This window comes from Nerophis ophidion, linkage group LG25 (genome assembly GCF_033978795.1).
Source record: "Nerophis ophidion isolate RoL-2023_Sa linkage group LG25, RoL_Noph_v1.0, whole genome shotgun sequence".
NCBI lineage: Eukaryota > Metazoa > Chordata > Actinopteri > Syngnathiformes > Syngnathidae > Nerophis > Nerophis ophidion.
The window spans coordinates 36,467,291-36,487,274 of NC_084635.1; the positions used below are offsets into that span (position 1 = coordinate 36,467,291).

The 19,984-nt window shown below is 39.6% G+C and overlaps 1 protein-coding gene across 2 annotated transcripts in view; it reads right to left on the reverse strand.

Annotated features, from left to right (window-relative positions):
* The window catches only part of gpc6a (glypican 6a), a 368,654-nt gene that overhangs the window by 230,334 nt on the left and 118,336 nt on the right, over positions 1 to 19,984 (reverse strand). The gene's annotated exons all lie outside the window — the stretch shown is intronic.

Consider the following 19,984-nt stretch of genomic DNA (forward strand, 5'->3'; position numbering starts at 1 on the left):
TGAATATCATTAATTATTAATAATAACATAGAGTTAAAGGTAAATTGAGCAAATTGGCTATTTCTGGCAATTTATTTAAGTGTGTATCAAACTGGTAGCCCTTCTCATTAATCAGTACCAAAGAAGTAGCTCTTGATTTCAAAAAGGTTGGTGACCCCTGTTCTATATTCTCAATGAAACAACAAAATTGTGTTGTTGCTTGTTTACGACTACTTGCTAGCGTCGTTTATTGAAAAGGCTTCAATTTGCTGTCCACTTGTTTTTTTACTGATGTGAGACTGCCATCTCTTGGTCACACTTATCATTAAACCATGTGCCAAATAAAATTGCTTTGATGTCGGTAAGCACACCCGGACTTATTCCGTACATTAGAGTTATAAGGCGGACTGTCGAGTTTTGAGGAATTGAAAGGATTTTAAGTGCGAAAAAAAAAGTTAATACATTTAAATACAACTAAAATAGAAATTATTGGTACATGACTTCCTCCGGTGATGACTCGACTCACTTAAGCAGGGAATAGTTTTGGTTTTAGCATTAACTCGTTATCATGGCGTAAACCTTTGACAGCCATGGAAAAGAAAAACACTTTTTTTTTCCGCAATGAGTCACATTTCTGAGCTGTGCATCACGTGTAACATTTCTAATTCATGTATTCAATGTATAAATTATGGATAGTAGCTTTTACATTATGCACCAAAGGATTGTTACTTGGTAATTAGTTCAGACTTATTGAAGATTATTGTTAGCTAGGTATGCGGAACTAAGTCACATCGGAATAAAACAAAGAATGAATGCAAACATTCCGAACTAATAAACCAAATGTGAAGAAATCCCTTGTTTTGTCTATTATGACTAAATTGGTGATTGTAATTCCAGCTGGTAGCTTCAGAGCCTAACCATGGAAGTAGCATAATGAGGACCTCGGAGACTGATTTGATGTCAGCGATGAATTGTTGGCATTTTCTAAATTCGACTCGGTGAGGACTTCAGTGAACATCAAGCATGAATAATAAATGCAGAGAGCAAAGACTTTGTGAGACGACAATTTCTGGGGAATTAAGATCCCATCTTTCCAATGATTCTAGACATGCGCGCATAAATAATTTACAGCTGATTTTACCATAACTAACATTAAATTAGCATCTTAGCGTCGTTTTACTCTCTAATCTGCCTCTTATCAGCTCTTGATACGGACTCGGTGAAATTACGAGAATGGGTTTGCTGGGTCTGTTCAAAGGGGAAATACATTCTCGCTGTGAATGAAATACAAAACCCAAAAACCAGTGAAGTTGGCAGCTTGTGTAAATGGTAAATAAAAACAGAATACGATGACTTGCAAAACTTTTTCAACCTATATTCAGTTGAATGGACCGCAAAGACAAGATATTTGACATTCAAACTGGAAAACGTTACCTTTTGCAAATATTAGCTCATGTTACCATCTAACTTCTGCAATATCATCCAAAACTTCAGAGAATCTGGAGAAATAACTTCACGTAAGCGATGATATTACGGACCTTTGAGTCCTCCGGTGGTGCTGCATCAAAAGCGATATCGGTGTGTAAAGGATATCACCACAAGGGCTCAGGAACACTTGAAAAAAAACACTGACAGTAACTACAGTTTGTCGCTAAATTTGTAAGTGCAAGTCAAATATTTAGATTTAGATTGAAATGTATTGGTCCCCATTGGGGAAATTCATTTTAACTGCCGTATATTTAAACGTATAGACAAGGGGTCACCAACAGGTCGCCGTAAGGACCAGATGAGTCGCCCGCTGGCCTGTTCTAAAAATAGCTCAAATAGCAGCACTTACCAGTGAGCTGCCTCTATTTTTTAAATTGTATTTATTTACTAGCAAGCTTTGCTCGACATTTTTAATTCTAAGAGAGACAAAACTCAAATAGATTTTGAAAACCCAAGAAAATATTTTAAAGACTTGGTTTTCACTTGTTTAAATAAATTAATTTACTTTTTCACTTTGCTTCTTATAACTTTCCGAAAGACAACTTTAGAGAAAAAATCCAACCTTAAAAATGATTTTAGGATTTTTAAACACATATACCTTTTTACCTTTTAAATTCCTTCCTGACAATTTAAATCAGAGTTCAAGTAAATTAGTTTTTTTTATTGTAAAGAAGAATTAATACATTTTTATTTTTATTTTTCATTTTAGCGTCTGTTTTTTCAACGAAGAATATTTGTGAAATATTTCTTCAAACTTATGATTACAATTAAAAAATGTTCTGGCAAATCTAGAAGATCTGTAGAATCAAATTTAAATCTTATTTCAAAGTCTTTTGAATTTATTTTGAATTTAGAAGAAATAATGATTTGTCTTTGTTAGAAATATAACTTGGTCCTATTTTTTATAAATTCTAACAAAGTGCAGATTGGATTTTAACCTATTTGAAACATGTCATCAACATTCTAAAATTAATCTTAATCACGAACAATTACTAATGATGTTCCATAAATTCTTTTTTATTTTTTTCAAAACAATTCAAATTATATTAGTTTTTATATATTTTTTTTCGGTTGAATTTAGAATTTTAAAGAGTCAAAATTGAAGATATACTATGTTTCAAAATTTTATTTTCATTTTTTTTGTTTTCTCCTCTTTTAAACCGTTCAATTTAATGTTTTCTTAATCATTTATTCACTACAAAAAACCTTCCGTAAAAAAAATGTACGACGGAATGACAGACAGAAATACCCATTTTTATATATATATATATATATATATATATATATTTATTAAAGGTAAATTGAGCAAATTGGCTATTTCTGGCAATGTATTTAAGTGTGTATCAAACTGGTAGCCCTTTGCATTAATCAGTACCCAAGAAGTAGCTCTTGGTTTCCAAAAGGTTGGTGACCCCTGATGTAAACATTACACATCACAAAACAATAATACCAAAAGACATCATACATGACCAACACATTTGCAGGCTTTATCAGACGGGTCAGCTGGGCCCGCTGTGTTCAGGGCGGCTACAGCTGCAGAGATAAGGCTTTTCCTGAGGCGGGCCCTCTGGAATTTGATGGTTCTGTACCTGCGCCCTGATGCTAGTGGGATTATGTATTTGTGTAGTGTGTGACTGGCATCCTGGACTATCGTGTTTGCCAGTCGAGTGATGGACCTGTGGTTTAAATTTGAAATGCCGCGTGTGGGTAGGCCGATGATTTTAGCTGCTATGTTTGTAATGCGTGTGAGTTTGGTCCGGTTGGTCACAGAAAGCATGGTGAAAAAACATGTGGAACAGTACAGAAGGATGGGTTGAACAATGCGTTGGTAAAGTAATAACAGGAGATGAGGTGCAACGTATTGTCCTTTAATTTTTCGGATGGCTGACAAACTCTACTATGCAACGCGAAAGCCATTTATCAACAACACCCAGAAACGCCGCCGGCTTCACTGGGCAAGAGTTCATCCAAGATTGACTGATGCAAAGTGGAAAATTGTTCTGTGGTCTGACAAGTCCACATTTCAAATGTTTTTGGGCGACTGTGGACGTCGTGTCCTCCGGAACAAAGAGGAAAAGAACCATCCGGATTATTATAGGCTCAAAGTGTAAAAGCCAGCATGTGTGATGGTATGGGGGTGTATTAGTGCCCAAGGCATGGGTAACTTACACATCTGTGAAGGCACCATTAATGCTGAAAGGTCCATACAGGACCTTTGTGTTCTGTGTGGGGTTTGCATGTTCTCCCCGTGTAAGTTCCCTCTGGGTACTCCGGCTTCCTCCCACCTCCAAAGACATGCACCTGGGGATAGGCCCCTCCCACCTCCAAAGACATGCACCTGGGGATAGGTTGATTGGCAACACTAAATCGGCCCTAGTGTGTGAATGTGGGTGTGAATGTTGTCTGTCTATCTGTGTTGGCCCTGTGATGAGGTGGCGACTTGTCCAGGGTGTACCCCGGCTTAAGGCTGAATGCAGCTGAGATAGGCTCCAGCACCCCCGCGACCCCGAGCAGGACAAGCGGTAGTAAAATGGATGGATGGATGGATGGGTACATACAGGTTTTGGAGCAACATCTGTTGCCATCCAAGCAACATTATCATGGACGCCCCTGCTTATTTCAGGAAGATAATGCCAAGCCACGTGTTACAACAGCGTGGATTCATAGTAAAAGAGTGCGGGTACTACACTGGCCTGCCTGTAGTACGGACCTGTCTCCCATTGAAAATGTGCGGCGCATTATGAAGAGTTGGGAAATTGTGTTAGATGTAAATATAAACAGAATACAATGATTTGCAAATCCTTTTCAAGCCATATTCAGTTGAATATGCTACAAAAACAACATATTTGATGTTCAAACTCATAAACTTTATTTTTTTTTGCAAATAATAATTAACCTAGAATTTCATGGCTGCAACACGTGCCAAAGTAGTTGGGAAAGGGCATGTTCACCACTGTGTTACATCACCTTTTCTTTTAACAACACTCAATAAACGTTTGGGAACTGAGGAAACTAATTGTTGAAGCTTTGAAAGTGGAATTCTTTACCATTCTTGTTTTATGTAGAGCTTCAGTCCTTCAACAGTTCGGGGTCTCCGCTGTCGTATTTTAGGCTTCATAATGCGCCACACATTTTCCATGGGAGACAGGTCTGGACTGCAGGCGGGCCAGTCTAGTACCCGCACTCTTTTACTACAAAACCACGCTGTTGTAACACGTGGCTTGGCATTGTCTTGCTGAAATAAGCAGGGGCGTCCATGATAACGTTGCTTGGATGACAACATATGTTGTTCCAAAAGCTGTATGTACCTTTCAGCATTAATGGTGCCTTCACAGATGTGTAAGTTACCCATGCCTTGGGCACTAATACACCCCCATACCATCACACATGCTGGCTTTTACACTTTGCACCTATAACAATCCGAATGGTTATTTTCCTCTTTGTTTTGGAGGACACCACGTCCACAGTTTCCATATATAATTTGAAATGTGGACTCGTCAGACCACAGAACACTTTTCCACTTTGCATCAGTCCATCTTAGATGATCTCGGGCCCAGAAAAGCCGGCGGCGTTCCTGGGTGTTGTTGATAAATGGGTTTTGCTTTACATAGTAGAGTTTTAACTTGCACTTACAGATGTAGCGACCAACTGTAGTTACTGACAGTGGTTTTATAAAGTGTGCCTGAGCCCATGTGGTGATATCCTTTACACACTGATGTTGGTTTTGATGCAGTACCGCCTGAGGGATCAAAGGTCCGTAATATCATGGCTTACGTGCAGTGATTTCTCCAGATTCTCTGAACTTTTTGATGATTTTATGGACCGTAGATGGTAAAATCCCTAAATTCCTTGCAATAGCTCGTTGAGAAATGTTCTAAAACTGTTCCACTATTTGCTTACAAAGTGGTGACCCTCACCCCATCTTGTTTGTGAATTACTTAGCATTTTTTGGGAAGCTGTTTTTATAGCCAATCATGGCACCCACCTGTTCCCAATTAGCCTGCACACCTGTGGGATGTTCCAAATAAGTGTTTGAGTAGCATTCCTCAACTTTATCAGTACTTATTGCCACCTTTCCCAACTTCTTTGTCACGTGTTGCTGGCATCAAATTCTAAAGTTAATGATTATTTGCAAAAAGAAAAAGTTTATGAGTTTGAACATGAAATATGTTGTCTTTGTAGCATATTCAACTGAATATGGCTTGAAAAGGATTTGCAAATCATTGTATTCTGTTTATATTTACATCTAACACAATTTCCCAATTCATATGGAAACGGGGTTTGTGCAACTGTTGGAGAACTTAAGCTGTACATCAAGCAAGAATGGGAAATAAATCCACCGTAGGTTTCTGCAGTTCCCAAACGTTTAGTGTTGTTAAAAGGAAAGGCCATGTAACACAGTGGTAAATATTCCCCTGTGCTAACTGGTTTGCAATCAGTTGCTGCCATTATATTCTAAGTTAATGATTATTTGCAACAACAACCAAAAAAGTTTCTCAGACCGAACATTAAGTATCTTGTCTTTGAAGTTTATTCAATTGAATATAGGCTGAAAAGGATCTGCAAATTATTTTTTTATTATTTACACGTGCTAACTTCACTGGTTTTGGGTTTTGTACAAAAAAAAGAGAATGACTTTGTGCAACAAAAACCATCAGCGACGTCATCGCGGTCTCCCGTTGAAGCGGCGCCCTAACGGCGGCATGAAGCAAGGAGGGAGAAGTCATCCATTGTGTGCCATCATTCCATCTGAATGAATGTGTTTGCCTTGTAGGTCTAATTGAAAACATCCGTCTTGTGAAGTCAGCGGGAACAAACTCGGATGAGAGGCCTGCGATCGTCTGGCTATTAGCGGTCGGTGACATGAAAATTCATGCGGTTGAACGTTGCTCTTGGAGAGAATCCACGAGAGCCCGTAAAGGTCACGGAGTGAGAAGAGGCTCTGCTGTTGGGGGGCCTCCTCGAAGAAGGAGACTTAATCCCCCTAATTAACATAAACAAACAAGTCTTCGTTAGATCAACAACACAAATCACCACCTAAGGATTTCTGCTGCAATAAACGTAGTTGTCAGCACGGCGGCATGGAGCCTCAGACTGTCATCACATGACACACCTGTGTTTGTATGACTAGATCGTTTGACTACATCTGACCAATCTAAGTCTATGAACATGAACTGATGAAACCTACTCGGATGAAACAAAAAACGTATTCCAAGAAAAACCAAACAGTCCAGTTGCGATTGATTGAATGCCTCGAGATGACAATGACCTGGATGAATGAGAACATTCAGACATGTTTTCTCCAGGGTTTGTCAGTCAAGATCAGACCGATCCAAGTCTATGAACATGAACTGATGAAACCTACTCGGATGAACAGGGAAACGTCTTCCAAGACAAACCAAACAGTCCAGTTGAGATTGATTGAATGGCCTGAGAAAACAATGACCTGGATAAATGAGAACATACATAGACATGAGATTGGTCAGATCTAGTCAATCTATATAGTCAGACTGGATCTGACCAATCCAAGTATCTGAACATGAACTGATGAAACCTACTCGGATGAACCAAAAACGTCTTCCAAGAAAAACCAAACAGTTCAGTTGCGATTGATTGACTGCCCTGAGTTGACAATGACTTGGATGAATGAGAACATTCAGACATGTTTTCTCCAGGGTTTGTCTGTTAAAATCTGACCAATCTAAGTTTATGAACATGAACTGATGAAACCTACTCGGATGAACCAAAAACGTATTCCAAGAAAAACCAAGTAGTCCAGTTGCGATTGATTGAATGCCCTGAGAAGACAATGACCTGGATGAATGAGAACATTTATAACTAGTTTTCTCCAGGGTTTGTCTGTCAAGATCTGACCAATCTAAGTTTATGAACATGAACTGATGAAACCTACTCGGATGAACAAGGAAACGTCTTCCAAGACAAACCAAACAGTCCAGTTGCGATCGATTGAATGGCCTGAGATGCCAATGACTTGGATGAATGAGAACATTCATAGATATGTTTTCTCCAAGGTTTGTATAACTAGATCGTTTGACTAGATCTGACCAATCTAAGTCTATGAACATCAACTGATGAAACCTACTCGGATGAACAAAAAACGTCTTCCAAGAAAAATCAAACAGTTCAGTTGTGATTGATTGACTGCCCTGAGATGACAATGACCTGGATGAATGAGAACATTCATAGACTAATTTTCTCCACGGTTTATCTGTCAAGATCTGACCAATCTAAGTTTATGAACATGAACTTATGAAACCTACTCGGATGAACAAGGAAACGTCTTCCAAGACAAACCAAACAGTTCAGTTGCGATTGATTGAATGCCCTGAGAAGACAATGACCTGGATGAATGAGAACATACATAGACATGAGATTGGTCAGATCTAGTCAATCTATATAGTCAGACTGGATCCGACCAATCCAAGTATCTGAACATGAACTGATGAAACCTATTCGGGTGAACCAGGAAACCTCTTCCAAGACAAACCAAACAGTTCAGTTGTGATTGATTGGATGCCCTGAGATGCCAATGACTTGGATGAATGAGAACATTCATAGATATGTTTTCTCCAGGGTTTGTATGACTAGATCGTTTGACTAGATCTGACCAATCTAAGTCTATGAACATGAACTGATGAAACCTACTCGGATGAACCAAAAACGTATTCCAAGAAAAACCAAACAGTCCAGTTGCGATTGATTGAATGCCTCGAGATGAAAATGACCTGGATGAATGAGAACATTCAGACATGTTTTCTCCAGGGTTTGTCAGTCAAGATCAGACCGATCCAAGTCTATGAACATGAACTGATGAAACCTACTCGGATGAACAGGGAAACGTCTTCCAAGACAAACCAAACAGTCCAGTTGAGATTGATTGAATGGCCTGAGAAAACAATGACCTGGATAAATGAGAACATACATAGACATGAGATTGGTCAGATCTAGTCAATCTATATAGTCAGACTGGATCTGACCAATCCAAGTATCTGAACATGAACTGATTAAACCTACTCGGATGAACCAAAAACGTCTTCCAAGAAAAACCAAACAGTTCAGTTGCGATTGATTGACTGCCCTGAGTTGACAATGACTTGGATGAATGAGAACATTCAGACATGTTTTCTCCAGGGTTTGTCTGTTAAAATCTGACCAATCTAAGTTTATGAACATGAACTGATGAAACCTACTCGGATGAACCAAAAACGTATTCCAAGAAAAACCAAGTAGTCCAGTTGCGATTGATTGAATGCCCTGAGAAGACAATGACCTGGATGAATGAGAACATTTATAACTAGTTTTCTCCAGGGTTTGTCTGTCAAGATCTGACCAATCTAAGTTTATGAACATGAACTGATGAAACCTACTCGGATGAACAAGGAAACGTCTCCCAAGACAAACCAAACAGTCCAGTTGCAATTGATTGAATGCCCTGAGAAGACAATGACCTGGATGAATGAGAACATACATAGACATGAGATTGGTTAGATCTAGTCAATCTATCTAGTCAGACTGGATCCGACCAATCCAAGTATCTGAACAAGAACTGATGAAACCTACTCGGGTAAACCGGGAAACCTCTTCCAAGAAAAACCAAACAGTTCAGTTGCGATTGATTGAATGCCCCGAGATGCCAATGACTTGGATGAATGAGACCATTCATAGATATGTTTTCTCCAGGGTTTGTATGACTAGATTGTTTGACTAAATCTGACCAATCTAAGTCTATGAACATGAACTGATGAAACCTACTCGGATGAACCAAAAACGTCTTCCAAGAAAAACCAAACAGTCCAGTTGCGATTGATTGACTGCCCTGAGATGACAATGACCTGGATGAATGAGAACATTTATAGACAAGTTTTCCCCAGGGTTTGTCTGTCAAGTTCTGACCAATCCAAGTTTATGAACATGAACTGATGAAACCTACTCGGATGAACAAGGAAACGTCTTCCAAGACAAACCAAACAGTCCAGTTGCGATTGATTGAATGCCCTCAGAAGACAATGACCTGGATGAATGAGAACATACATAGACATGAGATTGGTCAGATCTAGTCAATCTATATAGTCAGACTGGATCTGACCAATCCAAGTATCTGAACAAGAACTGATGAAACCTACTCGGGTGAACCGGGAAACCCCTTCCAAGAATAACCAAACAGTCCAGTTGCGATTGATTGAATGCCCCGAGATGCTAATGACTTGGATGAATGAGAACATTCATAGATATGTTTTCTCCAGGGTTTGTATGACTAGATCGTTTGACTAGATCTGACCGATCTAAGTCCATGAACATGAACTGATGAAACCTACTCGGATGAACCAAAAACGTATTCCAAGAAAAACCAAACAGTCCAGTTGCGATTGATTGACTGCCCTGAGATGACAATGACCTGGATGAATGAGAACATTCAGACATGTTTTCTCCAGGGTTTGTCTGTCAAGATCTGACCGATCCAAGTCTATGAACATGAACTGATAAAACCTACTCGGATGAACAGGGAAAAAACGTCTCCCAAGACAAACCAAACAGTCCAGTTGCGATCGATTGAATGCCCTGAGACCACAATGACCTGGATGAATGAGAACCCATCATAGACATGAGACTGGTCAGATTTAGTCAATCTATCTATTCAGACTGCACCTGACAAATCTAAGTATCTGAACATGAACTGATGAAACCTACTCGGATGAACCGGGAAACCTCTTACAAGACAAACCAAACAGTTCAGTTGTGATTGGTTGAATGCCCTGAGATGCCAATGACTTGGATGAATGAGAACATTCATAGATATGTTTTCTCCAAGGTTTGTATGACTAGATCGTTTGACTAGATCTGACCAATCTAAGTGTATTAACATTAACTGATGAAACCTACTCGGATGAACCGGGAAACCTCTTCCAAGAAAAACCAAACAGTTCAGTTGCGATTGATTGACTGCCCTGAGATGCCAATGACCTGGATGAATGAGAACATTCAGACATGTTTTCTCCACGGTTTGTCAGTCAAAATCTGACCGATCCAAGTCTATGAACATGAACTGATAAAACCTACTCGGATGAACAAGGAAACGTCTTCCAAGACAAACCAAACAGTTCAGTTGCGATTGATTGAATGGCCTGAGAAGACAATGACCTGGATGAATGAGAACATACATAGACATGAGATTGGTTAGATCTAGTCAATCTATCTAGTCAGACTGGATCTGACCAATCCAAGTATCTGAACAAGAACTGATGAAACCTACTCGGGTGAAACGGGAAACCCCTTCCAAGAATAACCAAACAGTTCAGTTGTGATTGATTGACTGCCCTGAGATGCCAATGACTTGGATGAATGAGAACATTTATTGATATCTTTTCTCCAGGGTTTGTATGACTAGATCGTTTGACTAAATCTGACCAATCTAAGTCTATGAACATGAACTGATGAAACCTACTCGGATGAACCAAAAACGTCTTCCAAGAAAAACCAAACAGTGCAGTTTCGATTGATTGACTGCCCTGAGATGACAATGACCTGGATGAATGAGAACATTTATAGACTAGTTTTCCCAAGGGTTTGCCTGTCAAGATCTGACCGATCCAAGTCTATGAACATGAACTGATGAAGGCTACTCGGATACGCGGCGAAACGTCTTCTCAGACAAACCAAACAGTCCAGTTGCGATCGATTGATGACCCGAAGAAAACAACCTCTAAGGTCTGCGCACTGCAAGACCTTCGTCCGGTGTATTTCTAAGACAACCAGTATTTTTTGTGATCTTTTAACCCACATAATTTAATGCTAAATTAATATTTCAGTGCTCCCTTGTCTAAAACCACAATTTGAGTCTAAGAGTTTGTGTGTGTGGCTTTGTCTTAACTACATTGGTCTGTGGTTTTGTCCTAAGAAATCACACTCTGGTGCATTTTTGGAGTCTGCTCAAGACGACTCCGTGAGTTTGAATTTATTTGGAACATGCAAGCATACAACATGATACATCACAATTTCCAGTTTTTCTATTCAACATGTTGGAAAATGTTCAACATGTTCCGTGAATAGGACTACGACTGCTGTGATGTTGGTTGATCACTAAATTAGCTTCTATTTGTCTTTTTACTCAAATGTTACTCTCTGAATGGGTTTATTTCCTGATTAATGTTGTTAACTGCCTTACCCAATGTTTAACCAAACAACATTCCTTTTTTTGCTAACATCGTAATCAGATTAAGTGTGTTTTGCGCTTCTCTGCCCCCGTCCCTCGTCTCATTTCCAAAAGTTACAAAGTTGTGGAAGACTTCTTTGTCTCTTCCCTTCCTGCACCCTTTCTCCTTTGTGAGCTGATGTTATTTGAGTACTCAAAGACAAACTTGAAAAGATCTTAGTTGTTTCTCTAGACGGTTATTTGCTGAATATGAAAAATTCCCAAACCCAGCCTGGTTCAGCTTGCTGTGAATGCTTGTTACCCAAGTTTTTGAGCCTATGTCTGTAACCGAATGTGACGTTACTTACAACAATCAATCAATACCTGGTAGTACCGACAAAGTTTGGTGGTTACCAAGCGGCAACAATGACGACCATTGGAATTACGGGTAACTGTGGAACATAACTGTTAAAACACAACATATTGCTGGGAAATAGGATAACCGTTGGCTTGTTTTTGTCCTATTCTCTCACAGGCATGAACATTCTCTACAGGCTGCAGCTTTTGTCGGGACCGCAGATTAGACAGCCCCGGGTGTTGTGTTCGGGTCAGCTTTAGTTTAAATCGGATGCGAGTAAGGGATTGTTGACGTGGAAGAGGGGTAAGGCGACGCTGGACGTCGAGCAGAGAAGCTCTACTGGGGCAAGATCAAAGAACTCAGTCAACCAAAGCGGCTGCTGAGTCCAGACTTTAGCCATCCAGGATGATACTCTAATCTCTTGCTTCTGTCTCCTTTGAGAAGAGGCCACATCAAACCTGCAATAAACAGGTCAGTGTGCGCCACTTTTCACTTTTGCACAGTAACCATGACACATTTCTACAGTCAAAACTAGGTACTACCGGATACCACACAGTAGGGCCGGGACGAGAAGCATAGTAGCATAACAATGTAGTGTTGGTCCGATACCAATATTTTGGTACCGGTACCAAATGTATTTCGATACTTTTCTAAAAGAGGAGCACAAAAAATTGCACTATTAACTTTATTTTCACAAAAAATCTTACGGTACATTAAACATATGTTTATTATTGCAAGTTTGTCCTTAAATACAATAGTGACCATACAAGACAACTTGTCGTTTAGTAGTAAGTAAACAAACGAAGGCTCCTAATTTAGCGTCTGACGTATGCGGTAACATCCATCCATCCATTTTTCTACCGCTTGTCCCTATTGGGGGTCGCTGGAGCCTATCTCAGCTGCATTCGGTCAAGTCGCCACCTCATCGCAGGGCCAGGCTGTAACATATTGTGTCATTCTCCACTCTATTATTTTGTCAAAATTGGACTGGTACTTTTCAGAGGCGGTATAGTACCGAATATGATTAGCAATTAGTATTGCAGCACTATACTCATACCGGTATACCGTACAACACTATAACAATGTACAAATACATGAATCACGTTTAAGCAGGGGCAGAGTTTCAGGGCTGCGGCTAAAATTAGCTAAAAATGTTGACATCAATCAATCAACGTTTATTTATATAGCCCAAGTGTCTCAAAGGGCTGCACAAGCCACAACGACATCCTTGGGTCAGATCCCACATCAAGGCAATGATGCTGGTGTTAGCATGCTAACAGATAGCATGTGTCAAGTACCAATTCATTTAACTCCGAGGTGTACGGCTGTAAAATTAGCTAAAAATGTTAGCTTGCTAATTTGAGCATGTTAGCATTTTTAACGGTAGCGTGTGTACCAAGTGAACGCCAGCTGTCAAAGTTAGCATGCTAACAGTTAGCATGTGTCAAGTACCAATTCATTTAACTCCGAGGTGCACGGCTGTAAAATTAGTTAAAAAAGTTAGCTTGTTAATTTGAGCATGTTAGCATTTTTAACGATAGCGTGTGTCAAGTACTAAGTTGTACGACTCTGAGGTGAACGCCAGCTGTCAAAGTTAGCATGCTAACAGTTAGCATGTGTCAAGTACCAATTCATTTAACTCCGAGGTGCACGGCTGTAAAATTAGTTAAAAAAGTTAGGTTGTTAATTTGAGCATGTTAGCATTTTTAACGATAGCGTGTGTCAAGTACTAAGTTGTACGACTCTGAGGTGAACGCCAGCGGTCAAAGTTAGCATGCTAACGGTTAGCACGACTCAGCTTGTTCCTTCTCATTGTTGGAAGCGGGTCTCATTTGGAATGATGCGTTCAATGAGGCTTGTTTTTCTTAGTTTCCCGGAACTGCTAAAGCAATACTATAGTCAAAAATAAATCAAACTAAGGTGAAGGGAGGTTCTGAAAGAGTTAAGTTTTACAACAGGTACCCTAATCTAGTGTTGGATGCTACCTCAAACTGACTTCATAACTCAAGTGTTACTTGGTGACATTATTGTGCACAAAAGCTGAAAACCTGGTCTGAAATGGGGAAATGACTCTTCCAAGTTCCGGACCCACAGAAAACAAAACCCAGTGCCGTCTTTTACGGTCGTGACATAAAATCCATTTGGTGCCAAAACTAGCGAGGACTAAGTTTTTTTCAGCTTGAAAGTGTCAACTCGGCTGACAATTTGATGCAACTGTTGTCAACAGTCTTAGCAGTTTGGACCTTTTTGAGAACAGAACGTAAGCTACCACTAATTCCCATGATGCAACTGCTCAACATCAAAAGAAAACTGCACTTTTATTTATTTATTTTTTTTATTTGTCATCCTTTATTTAAAAACAACATATCTTATACTTCGTACTCTCATTTGCAAGTATTACATTGTAGACTTTGCATGTACTGTAGCTGCAATACTAAGATGTTACATGGCAGTAATAAATAGACTACAGTGTGTAGTAGTCTTTTTCATTAAGTTAAACAGGCAAGTTGCCAATTGTGTTGGGCCCTACAAAGTGTTCATACTGTAAGTATTGCATTTATTACGCACAAGCTGTTTTATTGTAACACGCATCTTAGTTGTTGTGATGTGTACTCCTGGTGACACGGCAGGGCGGCTGGTTCAAAAAGAGACGTCGGAGACGCTTTACTGGACCAAAATCTGCTTTGGTACAAGCGAGTGTCATTAGACAGGACTGCAGTACCTGGAGGAGGTCAGTTAAGTTAAGTTAAGTTAAGTTAAAGTAGCAATGATTGTCACACACACACTAGGTGTGGCGAAATTTGTTCTCTGCATTTGACCCATCCCCCTTGTTCGCCCCAAGGGAGGTGAGGGGAGCAGTGAGCAGCAGCGGTGTCGCGCCCGGGAATCATTTTTTGGTGATTTAACACCCAATTCCAACCCTTTATGCTGAGTGCCAAACAGGGAGGTAACGGGTCCCATTTGTACAGTCTTTGGTATGACTCCGCCAGGGGTTGGAACTCACAACCTACCGATCTCAGGGCGGACACTTATATTCTGATATTAATTTTTTCTCCGTCTGGGTGTGTGTTAATTCAGGAGAGTACTGCCTGACCATGTAAGGAGATGTTCCTGTGTAAGTAACTGGGAAGGCAACAGATGTACACCATAACTTTTAGGTTGATGTTTAAGATAAACATGGAGTCTCTCCTCGAGGATAGCGCTATCACTTTTGCATTCCGAAATCTGAATTTGTTTGCAAGTTAACCCAGTCAACATGCGAATGTCCAACTAAACTCCGTAATTTATTATTGGGCTCAACCATTTTTTACTTAAACCTGGTGGTTCGCTTTCTCCAAGTTGAATATAAACATTCTCCATATTTAGAAAATAGTATGAGTTAATTCACTTCAGTAGTTTCCAGTACCAAATTTGGAGGTGTTGAAATCACCATGTAAATTTGCTAATGCTAATCAGTAGCATGTAAATGGAAAAAACCAACACATTTTGGAGAGTGGAGCGTAACTGTACATGTGAGTGTTTTTTGTTTTTATAATGTACACTTGCTTTGTTGACATTGAATATTGCAACATCACCCAGAAGAAGTCTGGTTGAGTCAGCTCTAGGTGCTTGTTTCTATGCCAAGGCTTTGAGCCGGTGCAGAGTTGTTACGTACTCCATACCTGGTAGTACATACAGAGTTATGTCGGTACCTATGAGAGAACCAAATTAGGTCCAGATGCGAAAGCAAAATGGCGACTTGATTAAAAACACCCTTTTCTGTGCATTCTAAATAGTGAAAAACTGCTAGTACGAGGCGGCTAACAACGCAGGCAATAAAGATTCATTTGTTCCGCGTAAAAAGTATTATAAAAAGATCACAAAACCTCCAACAGTGGTTTGTAATAAAGCTGTGAGTAAGTATGTATCGGAGTCAGAATCAGAAGTACTTTATTAGTCCCAAAGGGGAAATTAAGAGTAATGTAATAATCGGCATATTTAAAAAATGTACAGTTATTTTTGCCATTTTTAACAATACCGTATAGTTCTTGATGATTTCACAACAACTACAAAAACAAAACAAAAAAAAATCAATAAATAGAAACATAACAAAACAGTTATCCGCTTCATGCTAGCAGATGTTTACTATTTAGAAAGCATTGGAAAGAAAACAAGATGTGTTTTTGACCCACTTGGAGATTTTGGATTATGGGTCACAAATCAGTTTTGTTGCATAACAATGACATTTACATGATTTATTTCTGTTGATGACAAACATGGCAGCAATACAAACACGTTGCGGGCAACATGTATTTTTTTTTACTTTCAACTCATTAATGCTTTCCACACAAGCCCACTCATCAATGCATTTTTTTTTTCAATGGCAGCTTTGTCTGCTACAAACCTTTCAGCTACAAACACGCTTGAGTGCACACAAGTCACTTTTGACAATGCATTAGCCGCTACAATTCATCTTTAACAGATGTGATGCTGCCTCTGCCTCTGCCTCTGCCTCTCGTCCATTCATCCAAAGCCCGGTCGTCCTTGCTTTTGTTTAAGCTTGCATGAATTCAGTCAAATAAAATAGAAGGCCATCTTCCCGAAACGCTGAGAAAACAAAGGTATAACAACTATATATATGTATATATATATATATGTATATATAAATAAATATTCTGAATAGCGGCATTACTATTGCCGTTATCTTTACCAGTAACAAGTAATGTATTCAATTATGTTTATGTAATATACATATATATATATATATATATATATATATATGTATATATATATATATATATATATATATATATATAAAGGACTGCCTGCCCCCAGACTAAACGACTCTGAAACCAATAAGGAATGTAACTGTCGCAAGAAACCTGATTGCCCTCTCAACGGGGGGTGCTTACAAACATCAGTGGTTTACCAAGCAAAGGTAACACGCAAGGACATAAACACATCCGACACGTACGTAGGATTAACCGAAGGAGCGTTCAAAACAAGAATAATCACAACGCCTCCTTTAGAAACCAGACTTTGCGGAATTCTACAGAACTCAGCAAGCACATTTGGAACCTCAAATACAATAATGTTGAATATTCAATAACATAATATGATACAAAAACGGAACAAACTAAAATATGGTACGATCCGGGCAGCGGATCGTAACAAAAACTGTGATTTGATGTACCATATTTTCTGGACCATAGGGCGCACCGGATTCAAAGGAGTTTTAAAGGGGTCATATTTTTTATTCATTTTTCTAGATTTAAAACATTTTCTTGTGGTCTACATAACAAGTAATGGTGGTTCCTTGGTCGAAATGTGACAACAAAAATGTCACTTTAGGATGCAACCGGAACTCTCTAATAACTGAAGTTCCTTGGTTGAATAATGTGAACTCACTACACCGGTAGTTTTTAGCGCTTCCATAGCAAGATATACAGTAAGAAAGAACTTTACACTACTTTATATTAGAACAGTGGAGGACAAATGTCCCATAACAAGAAGGTAGAGGAAAAAGAAGAAGTTGATCGACTACGGACTACAATGGAGGACTACGCAAATTTTCAGGACTTATGCAGATCCCAAATACACATCAGCAGGTACCAGAGAGTAGGAAAAATTGGTTTTGCTTAATATTGTGAAACAAAACTCTAGATAATATGTCTGCTAATGAGTGCCAATTTGCACTCCTTATACACACACAATAGTAATACTCGTATCTCCGACTATAAAAGCCGTAATGGGCCGACAATCCATCAAGTAGTGCGGCTTCAAAGTCGTACTCAAACTTGTTCTTTATTTTCAATAAAACATTTAAAGTTTGTTGTTGTTTACTGGCGTCATATTGCAGTCTACACATATCTCTTATGCATGACTGCCATCTACTGGTTATTACACCATGTACCAAATCAAATTGCTTCGAGCTCGGTAAGCACAACCAGAATTATTCCATACATCAGGCGCACTGTCGATTTTAGAGAAAATGAAAGGATTTTATGTGTGTCTTGTAGCCCGAAAAATACGGTAAATGCTTTGACAAGAATGTATGATAATAAACTATTTTCTTGCACTCCCTCTATTAGATGGAAAATAAAGTTTAAATGCATCCAGTACATAACTTTAGTATTGAATAAATGAAATACTTTATTGACGCATGATGTCCCGGCTTTTGTAGGCCAAATAAAACGAGCTTTTTATTTGGCAGCTGTGCGTTAGAATATAATTAAAGATCCATATCCTAACTGCATGAAAATATCAACAGAATGGGCACAAACACCCATTCCAAACATTTTGTGCAGAACAACACGGCTCAGACAGACTTTGGTTAAAAGGTGTTTTAAAAATAGTTTTTTTTTTTCTACTTGGCGTATAATGACCCTTTTTTAGAGAACATTTTATTGAAAATGGTCCTCGGTTATAAATAGACGCTCGTAATCTTTTACTATTCTGTAAACCACCGGTGTATCAAATCAAGCACTTAGGCATGGAGACTGTTTCTACCAACATTTGTGAAAGAACGGGCCGCTTTCAGTGATTTCCAGCGTGGAACTGTCATTGAAAGCCACCTGTGCAACAAATCCAGTCGTGAAATTTCCTCACTCCTAAATATTCCAACGTCAACTTTCGGCTTCATTATAAGAAAATGAAAGATTTTGGGAACAACAGCAACTCAGCCACCAAGTGGTAGACCATGTAAACTAACAGAGAGGGGTCGGCGGATGCTAAAATGCTTAGTGCAAAGACTTTCTGCACAGTCAGTTGCAACAGAGCTCCAGACTTCATGTGACCTTCCAATTAGCCCACGTACAGAACGCAGAGAGCTTCATGAAACGGGTTTCCATGGCCGAGCAGCAGCATCTAAGCCATACGTCACCAAGTCCAATGCAGAGCGTGGGAGGCAGTGGTGCAAAGCATGTCGCCACTGGACTCTCGAGCAGTGACGACATGTTCTCTGGACTGATTAATCACGCTTTTCCATCTGGCAATCTGATGGCAATGTGAGGGTCCCCACACCTGCGGTCCTCTCCAAGGTTTCTCAATGTCCCATTGGGTTGAGTTTTCCCTTGCCGTGATGTGGGATCTGAGCCTTGGATGTCGTTGTGGCTTGTGCAGCCATTTGAGACACTCCTGATTTAGGGCTAGAAAAGTAAACATTGATTGATTGATGGACGAATCTGGGTTTGAAGATTGCCAGGAGAACGGTACATTTCGGACTGCATTGTGCTGAGTGTGAAATTTGGTGGAGGAATTATGGTTTGGGGGTGTTTTTTTTAGGAATTTGGCTCGGCCTCTTAGTTCCAGTGAAAGAAACTTCAAATACTCCAGGATACCGAAACATTGTGGGGACAGTTTGGAGCGGGCCCCTACCTCTTCCAAAATGACTTTGCACCAGTGCACAAAAAAAATCTATAACGACATGAACGACAGAGTCTGGTGTGGATGAACTTGACTGGCCTGCACAGAGTCCTGACCTGCATCCGATAGAACACATTAGTGTTGAATTACAACAGAGACTGAGAGCCAGGCCTTCTGGTCCAACATCAGTTGGATAACTTGGTGGAAAACTCCTATAAACACACTCTGCAACCTTGTGGACAGCCCTCCTAGAAGAGTTGAAGCTGTAATAGCTGCAAAAGGTGGACCGACTTCATATTGAACCGTGTGGGTTAGGAAGAGGATGCCACTTTAAGTTCATATGTGAGTCAAGGCCGGTGTTCAAATACTTTTGGTAACGTTGTGTGCTGCTGCAAAGCATGATGACGCAACCCCGCTTGGGGTAAAAGATGTCGAACACAAGCCAGCACGTGTCTACAAATGTAGCAAAGAGACCCGGGAAAGCGAAAAGCCTTCAGAGGAAGCAGCCTGTCCATCTCTTATTAATACCAGCCATCCTAATTATTAATCCTTCCATCAGGAGTCTGCCAACATGACGTCTGACAGGCGTCGCTAAAAAGGCTGTCTGGGAAATGGATGCACCACATTTTTTTTTTATTTTTTTTTTTTTAAAAACAAACTCCGAC